The following is a 12,017-nucleotide window of genomic DNA, read 5'->3' as shown; positions in this document are numbered from 1 at the left end:
TTGAAATCTAAACCCAATCAGTTCAAAAGAAACGGAGAGAGAAGTTGCTCCAATTGGGTTCTAATTTGAATATAAATCATCAAATTGAAAATGAGGCTTAATTGGATGCATTCCCTACATTCCTGAACAGTTCAAACGTAAACACTTAATGTGATTACAAAGACAAAATATATACCTATTAAAGTACTCCGGCACGGAATAATTACATAGCATGTTTCAAAGGCAATTAAACACTTAAATGTTTGGTGGATTGCATAATCAGATTGTCTCCTTTACGAATACATCAGCATGAAAAAACAGTCCAATCTCCTCCTGCTTTTACAAGAAACTCTATGTGATCATGAATCTTTGCGAGGAAGTCAAGGGAGACATGCTCTGTGCATCCCACTTTGAGTGTGTTTTTTTTGTTGTTTAAATATTTCAGAAAATACAATTTTCATGTAAATGAGGATGGCATCACTGAAGTCAGTCATTGCCTACAATCAGTAGACATGTAAATAGCCCATTTGAACCAGTCCAATCCTCTAATGGGTTAGAGACTGTGTTTGAGGTTCAGTGAAAGTTTGTGTGTGTGTGTTTGCGTTCCTTTGACAGTGTGTGTGTTTGTGTGTGAATGTGGTTTTTGTGTATATTCCTTTGAATGTGTGTGCATGTGTGTCTGTGTTTCTGCTCATGCGGGTGTCTGTGCCGTATGCTTCTGGCAGCGCGAGTCCCACCTGCTGTAGCATGTATAGTTGAAGTTGGTTTACATACACTTAGGTTGGAGTCATTAAAACTTGTTTTTCAACCACTCCACACATTTCCGGTTAACAAACTATAGATTTAGTAAGTCGGTTAGGACATCTACTTTGTACATGACACAAGTCATTTTTCCAACAATTGTTTACAGACAGATTATTTCACTTATAATTCACTGTATCACAATTCCAGTGGGTCAGAAGTTTACATACACTAAGTTGACTGTGCCTTGAAACAGCTTAGAAAATTCCAGAAAAGGATGCCATGGCTTTAGAAGCTTCTGATAGGCTAATTGACATAATTTTAGTCAATTGGAGGTGTACCTATGGATGTACTTCAAGGCCAACCTTCAAACTCAGTCCCTCTTTGCTTAACATCATGGGAAAATCAAAAGAAATCAGCCAAGACCTCAGAAAAAAACTTGTAGACATCCACAAGTCTGGTTCATCCTTGGGAGCAATTTCCAAATGCCTGAAGGTACCATGTTCATCTGTACAAACAATTGTACGCAACTATAAACACCATGTTCAGACCACGCAGCCGTCATACCACTCAGGAAGGAGACGGGTTCTGTCTCCTAGAGATGAAGATACTTTGGTGTGAAAAGTACAAATCAATTCCAGAACAACAGTAAAGGACCTTGTGAAGATGCTGGAGGAAACAGGTACAAAAGTATCTATATTCACAGTAAAACAAGGCCTATGTCGACATAACCTGAAAGGCCGCTCAGCAAGGAAGAAGCCACTGCTCCAAAACCGCCATGGATAAACCAGACTACAGTTTGCAACTGCAAATGGGGACAAAGATCGTACTTTTTGGAGAAATGTCCTCTGGTCTGACGAAACAAAATTAGAGCTGTTTGGCCATAACGACCATCGTTATGTTTGGAGGAAAAGTGAGGACGCTTGCAAGCCGAAGCACGGGGGTGGCAGCATCATGTTGTGGGGGTGCTTTGCTGCAGGAGGGACTGGTGCACTTCACAAAATAGGTAGCATCATGAGAAAGAAAAATGATGTGGATATATTGAAGCAACATCTGAAGACATCAGTCACGAAGTTAAAGTTTGGTCGCAAATGGATCTTACAATGACCCCAAGCATACCTCCAAAGTTGTGGCAAAATGGCTTCAGGACAACAACGTCAAGGTATTGGAGTGGCCATCACAAAGCCCTGACCTCAATCCTATAGAACATTTGTGGGCAGAACTGAAAAAGTGTGTGCAAGCAAGGAGGCCTACAAACCTGACTCAGTTACACCAGCTCTGTCAGGAGGAATGGGCCAAAATTCACCCAACTTATTGTGGGAAGCTTGTGGGAGGCTAACCAAAATGTTTGACCCAAGTTAAACAATTTAGAGGCAATGCTACCTAATACTAATTGAGGGTATGTAAACGTCTGACCCACTGGGAATGTGGTGAAAGAAATCAAAGCTGAAATAAATCATTCTCTCTGCTATTATTCTGACATTTCACATTCTTAAAATAAAGTGGTGATCCTAACTGACCTAAGACAGGACATTTTTACTAGGATTATGAAAATTGTGGAATTGTGAAAAACTGAGTTTAAATGTATTTGGCTAAGGTGTATGTAAACGTCTGACCTCAACTGTAGCAGGGATGGTCCATGCTGGCGAGGCTGGGGGAGAAAGGTTCCCTGCTGACACTAATCATGTCACCCACAGTGAGGAGCCACAACATGCCAGCCCACTCTGATTGTACCGCCTTCTCCAGAACCCATCCTCCATCCCTATTAATTAGGCCTTTACATGGCAACACTGCTCCAGCGCTCTACGCCGACCAGGCCCTTTATTAACAGAATCCTCTTCCAATTTCAACCCAGTAGAAAATGTTACAAAACAATGGCGTCTAATCACAGAGCAGAGGACACAGCACTGAGCTGATTTCCACAACATCCTGACGCTCTGGCCTTTACGACACTGAATCAGTGCTCTGCAGCAGTACAGCAGGAATGTCATTTAGATGTGCTAGTTTATGGGAGAATCTTATGTTATATGAATGTAGACAAATGTACTGTACCTTCTGCAGCCAGTAGGTTGTTCTTGATGAATAGTTCCAGGTCTTTGGCTCTTTTGTGGATTCTCTCAGCATCGTCATCTGTTTGCTCGCCGTCTGCCGACACTTTGGTCACCTGGGAGAGAACACACACACATTCAATCAGTTGGATGGACAAACCAAAGCAGGATGGGCCAGTGTTCAGAGTGTTTATTCAAGATGCACAATTCCCACTGGGCACACGCTGGTTTAATCAACTTTTGTTATATTGTCAGTTCAATGAAATTACGTTGAACCAACATGAAATAGAAGTTAAATTGTGTTCATACCGTTGCTACTTTCTGTTGTTATCATCTATGCATATTGACTTTAATAACTCTACCTACATGTACATATAACCTCAACTAACCGGTGCTCTGCACATGGACTCTGTACCTGTACCCCCCTGTATATAGCCTCGCTAATGTCATTTTACTGCAGCTCTTTAATTACTTGTTTATTTTTATTTGTTATTCTTATCCATATTTCTTTTAAACTGCATTGTTGATTAGGGGCTCGTAAGCAAGCATTTCACTGTAAGGTCTACACCTTTTGTATTCGGCGCATGTGACTATTACAACTTGATTTTATTTTATTTGAAATTGTGCCTAGTGTGTTAACTGCACGTTTCCAATCCGGAATCCTGTGGCCCCCAATGGTCTAAGGGACAGCCTCAGAGTGACTGGTCCAAACAATCTATTTCAGAACCAGCAGTCAGAGTTGATTTAGACCATTCATAAATGCTAAATCAAGTTCAATAGCTAAGTACTGTGTGTTCGAATCAAAAGAGACAACCTAGTACATACACAAAGAACCAATGTCAATGAAAATATATGGATTTCTTACAATAACCAAGGCTTCGAAAGAAAATATACATCTTTGTTCTGCAGCAAGGAACAAAACAACAAGGTCAGGATTATAGAATGAGTGAATCACAAAATGGACTAGCTGTGCTTACGTAAGGACTAAACCAAACAACCTAACATTAAATGTCAATGTCAGAATGTGTTTTCTTGTCAGAGAAATGAGAAGTAAAGATGTCTTTTAGACAGTGGGTTGTTTTGGTAACAGAGCTATCTTTCTGCAACAGAACATTCTACCGTACCAGTCAAAAGTTTGGACACACCTACTCATTCCAGGGTTTTTCTTTATTATTACTATTTTCTACATTTTTTTTATTTAACTAGGCAAGTCAATTAAGAACAAATTCTTATTTTTAATGACGGCCTAGGGACAGTGGGTTAACTGCCTGTTCAGGGGTAGAATGACAGATTTGTACCTTGTCAGCTCAGCGGTTTGAACTTGCAACCTTCCAGTTACAAGTCCAACGCTCTAACCACTAGGCTACCCTGCCGCCCCAATTATTGTACATTCTACATTGTATTCTACATTGTAGAATAATAGTGAAGACTTCAAAACTATGAAATAACACATATGGAATCACGTAGTAACCAAAAAAAGTGTTAAACAAATCAAAATATATTTTATATTTAAAATTCTTCAATGTAGCCACCCTTTGCCTTGATGACAGCTTTGCACACTTTTGGCATTCTCTCAACCAGCTTCATGAAGTAGATACCTGGAATGCATTTCATTAACAAGTATGCCTTGTTAAAAGTTAATTTGTGGAATTTCTTTCCTTATTGATGTGTTTGAGCCAATCAGTTGTGTTGTGACAAGGTAGGGGTGGTATACAGAAGATAGTTCTAGTTGGTAAAGTCCATATTATGGCAAGAACAGCTCAAAGAAAGCAAAGAGAAACGACAGTCCATTATTACTTCAGGACATGAAGGTCAGTCAAAACAGAACATTCCAAGAACTTTGAAAGTTTCTTCAAGTGCAGTCGCAAAACCCTCAAGCGCCATGATGATACTGGCTCTCATGAGGACCGCCACAGGAAAGGAAGACCCAGAGTTACCTCTGCTGCAGAGGATAAGTTCATTAGAGTTAACTGCACCTCAGATTGCTGCCAAAATAAATAAATGCTTCATAGAGTTCAAGTAAAAGACACATCTCATCTGAATCAGGCCTTCATGGTCGAATTGCTGTAAAGAAACCACTACTAAAGGACACCAATAAGAAGAGACCTGCTTGGGCCAAGAAACACAACTAATGGACATTAGACCGGTGGAAATGAGTCCAAATTTTAGATTTTTGGTTCCAACCACCGTGTCTTTGTGAGATACAGAGTAGGTGAACGAATGATCTCTGCATGTGCGGTTCCCACCGTGGAGCATGGAGGAGGAGGTATGATGGTGTGAGGCTGCTTTGCTGGTGACACTGTCAGTGATTTATTTAAAATTCAAGGCACATTTAACCAGCATGGCTACCACAGCATGCTGCAGCGATACGCCATCCCATCTGGTTTGAGCTTATTGGGACTGTCATTTGTTTTTTAACAGGACAATAACCCGAAACACACCTCCAGGCTGTGCAAGGGCTATTTAACCAGTAGGTTGTCACCAGGCTGCCTAGGTTACTGCCGGCCAGCTGCAGGCGCCTCTCCAGCGAAGTATGTGGCGAGAGCATGTGCTGTGGGGACATACACACATACACACGCAGAGGGGAGAGAGTCCGAGTGGGGTACTGTGCCGAAAGGTCATCTACCATTAAATCACCACAGTTCTGGCAGGCGAGGTGTGTGTGAGCAGACCCTCGATTCCCTGTATTTAACTTTGCACCCCAGCCCAATTCATCAGTGTTATGCCAATAGGCCCCCTGCCATATATCTCCTCACAGACTTACAAACAGCAGAGCACCAGAGACTGCATAAGGGCATCTAGCTCAGTGGACTCTAAAAGCCCAGCCTGAGCCAATGATCTGGCTTTCCACAAGAGGGGAGCAGTCAAGTGATATCTTCATTGGCCCCCCTCAGGATGCCCTTTAGTAATAATCTGCATCTTTGTTGTGTCTTATATCTCCAGTTCCATCTCCTCTGCTTTCCAAGGATTTGGGGAAAATTCCCTTTTGTTATCAACAAGTTTAAAGGCTGCTGTGTGTGTAATATATCACTGCTACAGATTCTGGTGATTGTGTCTTTGTTCTTGCATGAGAGGGAGAGGTGGCTAAACGGAGTGGAGCTATGGTGTCGTCTGGAGTGGATTTGAGGAGTGAAGCCGCGGTGTGTGACGGGCTCTACGTCTCCCACAGAGACACTAACAGCTGAGAGATATTAACACAGCATCTTGTCCAGGTGGGTAACTTAATCACGACTGATTCTGTTCATCTTAGCAAAATCCAAGTTTTTTTTTATATATCAGCTTAGAATCTTTATCTTTAAAATCGAATAATCATATAATTGTTAAAAACAGAAATAATGTAGTACTCTCCTTGCAGAGAACACAAAGGGAAGTGTTTGGGTGCCTTCTATTCACCTTGAGTTACTCTGTCATGTTCTCAAACTGGTAGAGGACTTTGTATGGCAGTGGTAGAGGGGTGGTGAGGTTGATACTGGTGATAATACGATGCAATCTTTGCATATTACTAATGAAGAGCCCAGAACAGTCACACACACACACACACACACACACACACACACACACACACACACACACACACACACACACACACACACACACACACACACACACACACACACACACACACACACACACACACACACACACACACACACACACACACACACACACACACACACACACCACCCTACTGGGGGTCAAGGGGTCAACCCCAAGGGCATGGGGGTGCTAATGGTAGCTTGTTGCCTGGCAACATCTCTACCAGGGGGGCATTACTGTATTTACAAGGGCGACTGTGTTGTCACCCGAGGAGGGGGCACAGCCTGAGAGAAGTGCTTTGTGAGGGACATGGTGGAACGGGTTGAGCCCCAGCTTCTTCCTCCTTCACCCTGTTAAGTTTAGTTTCATACCATTCCCCCACACACACCAGTGCTCCCTCAAAAGACACAATCGCTCTTTGAAAACACTTCAAGATAGCCGTCCTTGGTCCTCTACTCTTTAGGCTTTGGAGAATCCTGGAGTTTTTTTGCTGGTTTGAGATTAAACAGGAGCGGCACCGGGTGAAGGGATCTCAAGCGTGAAATTTAACATAGAGTGTGAAACGGCTTTTGGCAGCCCATTATGAGTGTTCAACATGCCACAAGCAATAGGAAAGCAAAACACACACTTGCGGGCACAGTACACACACACACACACACACAAAACAAACCATGTGTAGACTTGTCATGTCCTTCCAGTTTCTCCTGAATAAATGAACATGTTTTTTACAGACCCACTGTTACAGAGGAAGGCCTGACAATCCACACAGAAAGAGGGCACACATCCTGTGTGTCTTTTCCAGGGTCGTATTCATTAGTCGGATTACTCCAAAAATAAAATATTTATATTGTTCTAAGTTTCTATTGGACGAATAGGTCCCTCCGTATTTTGGTCCGTTTGCTTCCTAGAGTAAACGGTATACTGGTTATTTTTGCATCAGACTAAATGTTTTGCTACGGAATCCGACTAATGAATACACCCCAGGTTGAGAATCCTAAAGTGGAGGAAGAATGGCACCAAGCAAGCTCAAACCTGCATCTCTCGAATATAAACCTACGTCTTCCAAATATAAACTTGGCCCTCGCAAATATAAAAAAACGACTGATTCTGAGTACTTTTTTCCTCTTGTTAATAGTGACCATGGAGGGATTGACACGGAGTTTGAAGGAGTTGAAGAGAATGAAGTATTAAATTAAGGAGCGGCTTCGGTGTCTGAAGAGTGGGAAGACCTGTCCACGATGATTCTTTGTTGATTGAAGTATGGTTGAAGGTTAAAAAAAAGTAAATCATGGAGTTGTCTGACCCGTATGATGTTTTGATTTGGAGTTTCTCCCTTCTCGGGCAATGTTATCATATGTTAGCTACACAGTCAAAGTATTCATGCCTACTGTGCTGCAAGGATTTCACTGCCAGATATTTGGTCATGAAGCATCAGTTTGTAGGAAGGAGCAGCCTAGATGTGCCAGATGTGAGGGTTTTCATTACGTGGAGACATGCCTGGAGGACAAACCCAGTCAGTGTAGTAACTCCAAAGGTAATCATGAAGCCAGGTCTTCAGAGTGCCCAATAAAAGGGAAACAGATACAGGTAACTAAAGTCAGAATAAGACAGGGTGTTACATTAGGTATGCAGTGCAGTGAAAAGGGTTGTGGAGGACCGGGAGGGAATGCTCTCCCCGCCGCTACAGAAGGACCAACGGCAACAGTGAATGTTCCCATTACAACTTGTGGTCCCCAGAAAATGTGCTTTGACAAATGAAGATTCCTGGCTTCATCACGATGGTTGTGAATTGTGCTGTGCAAGTAGAACACAGGCCACAGAAAATTGGCATTGTTGTGAAAGCAGCTGACATTTTTATGGAAGTTCGAGACATATCTGTGAACCTACAGGAAATGTTGCCAGTAGAAGTGCCGGTCTCCCAGGCCCGAAGAAGGATTAATCCCACCGGATCTATCTGTATTATGGATAGTGGGATAGGGGTGGGTGCTGATTATGTAGTTTAGGGCGGGTTTTTAGTTTTTTTGGTTTCTTCCAATATATATTTTTGTTCATCTGAGTGAGTCTTGCACTCATACAGTACCTTTGAGAGGCATCAATACACTTAAAAATCCACTAGAAGAAGAAGACTACTTTCACCCGCTATTGCGCCGCCGCCCTAACAAGCAGCACACTTTTTGTGGCTTGCCTTGCACCAATCAAGGAAGGGAATGAGGCCTACCTAGCTAGCTAATTTCCCGCCGTTTGACGATGAACTCTTCACGACAAATTACGGTAATATAATGTCCAGTAAAATGTTGCCATTAAAAATGATTTCTTTATTTTTCTCACCAATTTCAAACTTGACTCATCGCTGCAACTGCCCGAAGGGTAGGCGAAGGTCGAGTCATGCATCCTCCAAAACATGACCCATCAAACTGTGCTTCTTAACACCCACCCCCTTGACCTGGAAGCCAGCCGCACAAATGTGACGATCGAGGTCAGCCTGCAGGCACCTGTCCGCCACAAGAGAGCGATGAGCTAAGTAAAGCCCCCCCAGCCAAACCCTCACCTAACCCGGACGACGCTGGGCCAATTGTGCGCTGCCCTAGGGTCTCCCGATCACGTCCGGTTGTGACACTCGGGAGGCCTGCCATTACATTTGGATAAACGGAAGGAGTTCCTGAGCAGCAATGTCGATTATCGACTTTAGTTATAGTCCAAGAGTGTTGTTGTGGAGCACCATACAATCTGCATTCACCTCCAAAAGATGAGGCATGATGAGGCATGATCATTGAGCGCTCAGTGAGCACTGTAGCAAGTGCGAGCAGCGATGGCATCATCACGTCATCCAGAAGCATGACAGACATTGGATGAATACTACATGTTCATATCTTAGGCTGTGAGTGATGGAAAAAAACGGCCTTGAAGACAATTACTGGAATAATTCAATGGATATTTTTGTCACAAAGGTGATAACGAAAGTGTCTTTTTAGGAATTTTTAAATTGTACTTCTCTGTGGGGCCATCTATTGGATTGTCCTTCGGCCTCGGCTTCAGCTACAGTGCAGTACCAAAAGTGAGCACAGTGGAAAGCGTGCTTCCAGGCCAGAACCCTGGCCCCCTGGGCATGATCCCTTTGGCTTTGGCTCAAAGGAAACCTTTGGAGGAAACCACCAAAACAACTGTTATGACTGCACGTGAGGATCACAATGGGTCAGATCAGCTTGGAAATGGCTGACACTCACCAGACCCTCTCCCATCCGCAAAGGGGGGGAGGAGGGAACTGTGGGGTTTTTGACATCTTCACACACTGGTCGTAAATTCTATGCAGCAGAGAACTCTTGCTCCTTGTATCAACCAATGAGGCTTCTACTGTGGTGTGGGGCTGAATAAGAGTTGAATGAGTCAGGTTACTGGCAGAGAGCCATTTCCTGGTCACACGCATTTCACATGATATCGACCTGCGTTCCATGGCTTCTTTAGACACAAAGGAATTCTCCGGTTGGAACTTTATTGAAGATTTATGATAACAACATCCTAAAGATTGATTCTATACTTAGTTTGAAATGTTTCTTCGACCTGTAATATAACTTTTTGAAGTTTTTGTCCGAAGTTATGCTGAACCTGCACAAGCGTTTGGATATGTGTACCTAAAGCCCTAACAAAAGTAGCTACTTGGACATAAATAATGGACATTATCGAACAAATCAAGCATTTATTGTGGAACAAGGATTCCTGGGAGTGCATTCTGATGAAGATCATCAAAGGTAAGGGAATATTTATCATGTGATTTCTGGTTTCTGTTGACTCCAACATGGCAGATCATTTTATTTATTTTCTGAGCGCCGTCTCAGATTACTGCATGGTTTGCTTTTTCAGTAAAGTTTTTTTGAAATCTGACACAGCGGTTGCATTATTAAGGAGAGGTATGTCTATAATTCCATGTGTATGACTTGTATTATTATCTACATTTATGATGAGTATTTCTGTTGAATCGATGTGGCTATGCAAAATCACTGGATGTTTTTGGAACTAGTGAACATAACGCGCCAATGTAAACTCAGATTTTTTTATATAAATATGAAATTTATCAAACAAAAAATACATGTATTGTGTAACATGAAGTCCTATGAGTGTCATCCGATGAAGATAATCAAAGGTTCGTGATTCATTTTATCTCTATTTGTGCTTTTTGTGACTCCTCTCTTTGTCTGGAAAAATGGCTGTGTTTTTCTGTGGCTTGGTGGTGGCCTAACATAATCATTTGTGGTGCTTTCGCTGTAAAGCCTATTTGAAATCGGACACTGTGGTGGTATTAAAAACAAGGTTACCTTTAAAACGGTATAAGATACATGTATGTTTGAGGAATTGTAATTATGAGATTTCTGTTGTTTTGAATTTGACGCTTTCACTGGCTATTGTCATATCGATCCCGTTAACGGGATTGCAGCCATAAGAAGTTTTTAAGATAGGAATGTAATTTTAGGAGTCATAAGAGATAACTTCTAATCATATCCTTTGCACATTAAGTAGCCACGCCCCAAGTAAGGTCAGAAGAGCGTGTCAGACGGACGGAGCGGTCCCCTTTGGCCAGAGTGCATAAAAGGACTGGCTAAGAATTAACATATTAGACCAGAAAGACGTGAGACCGTGGTCCACATGTTGAAATGGTTAGAAACTCTGAAACTCTCAACACGAGGTGAAGAAAATGAACTTACCAGACCAGGACACCGCCAGTCTGCAAATGTGTGTGTAAAGTGGTTTGGAACTTTGACTATCTACCCAATGAAGAGGAGAAGAAAACTCCCCTTTCTAACAATCACTGGTACGGCTGTTTCAGACAATCACTGGTACGTCTGTTCTTAGGAAACAGCCCATTGGACACTGGACAACTAAGAAGGACATTGTGACCTCTGGTGGACAATCAGAGCATGTACTGTACAAGTAGCCAACAGGAAAGGCTCACCGAAACAACTTTCCAAGAGGGCTTGGTTCCGACCGAGATAAATGACAAACGAACGGCATTCAACGCGTAAATACATTAATTATTTTCTTATTCCAAACAGGTGGCAGTTCGTGTACAAGGTATATGATTAATGTGAGGACAGTCATAGAATGTATCCACGATAAAATAAAATTTCCTTTTTCTCTATCTCTCTATTCTCACCTTCTCCATCGCTGTGTAATAAGCCGTCATATCTTGTCAGTACACTAGGGTCCTTTGTCTCATATAAGTGTGTATGTGTATTCTGTGTTATTATTTAGATAGCTAGCAAATAAATAATTGAACACATTTTGTGTAGTGCTGAATCAAAAGTCAAGCTGTGGTTCTTGCCGGTCCAAGGAGTATTCGCTGTTCAGAATGAGACTGATATGAGGTAATGATTAATACGTGACTGTTATCGATGTATAACTTATATATCTTTTCGAGTTTAATTTGGGAAATGGTAACTCGTTAAACAACTTCTTCCGTGGTGCCCCAAATCCTAATGAGTTAATTGATACATAAATATTGTTAAATAAATATCAGTCATCAGATTAACGAAAGTCAAGTCACGACACAACTAAACATGAAAAAACAATGATACACAACATGCAACAATTTAAACAATTTTACAGAGCTACAGTTCATATAAGGAAATCAGTCAACTTAAATTCATTAATTAGGCCCTAATCTATGGATTTCATATGACTGGGAATACAGATATACATCTGTTGGTCACAGATACATTA

The 12,017-nt window shown here is 41.9% G+C and overlaps 1 pseudogene across 1 annotated transcript in view; it reads right to left on the bottom strand.

Moving 5' to 3' along the window:
• Window positions 1-12,017, bottom strand: part of LOC110529202 (laminin subunit alpha-2-like) — a 167,588-nt pseudogene that overhangs the window by 41,183 nt on the left and 114,388 nt on the right. The window contains exons 32-34 of the transcript XR_016482752.1: window positions 6,162-6,306; window positions 5,246-5,319; window positions 2,773-2,909 (exon numbers count right to left, since the gene is read on the bottom strand). The product of XR_016482752.1 is annotated as a laminin subunit alpha-2-like (transcript). The remainder of the gene's footprint in view (window positions 1-2,772; window positions 2,910-5,245; window positions 5,320-6,161; window positions 6,307-12,017) is intronic.

This window comes from Oncorhynchus mykiss, chromosome 8 (assembly GCF_057628025.1).
Source record: "Oncorhynchus mykiss isolate SJ-2025 chromosome 8, ASM5762802v1, whole genome shotgun sequence".
Taxonomy (NCBI): Eukaryota; Metazoa; Chordata; class Actinopteri; order Salmoniformes; family Salmonidae; genus Oncorhynchus; species Oncorhynchus mykiss.
The sequence above is the reverse complement of the archived record's forward strand: the minus strand, read 5'-3'. Positions and strand labels throughout refer to the sequence as shown.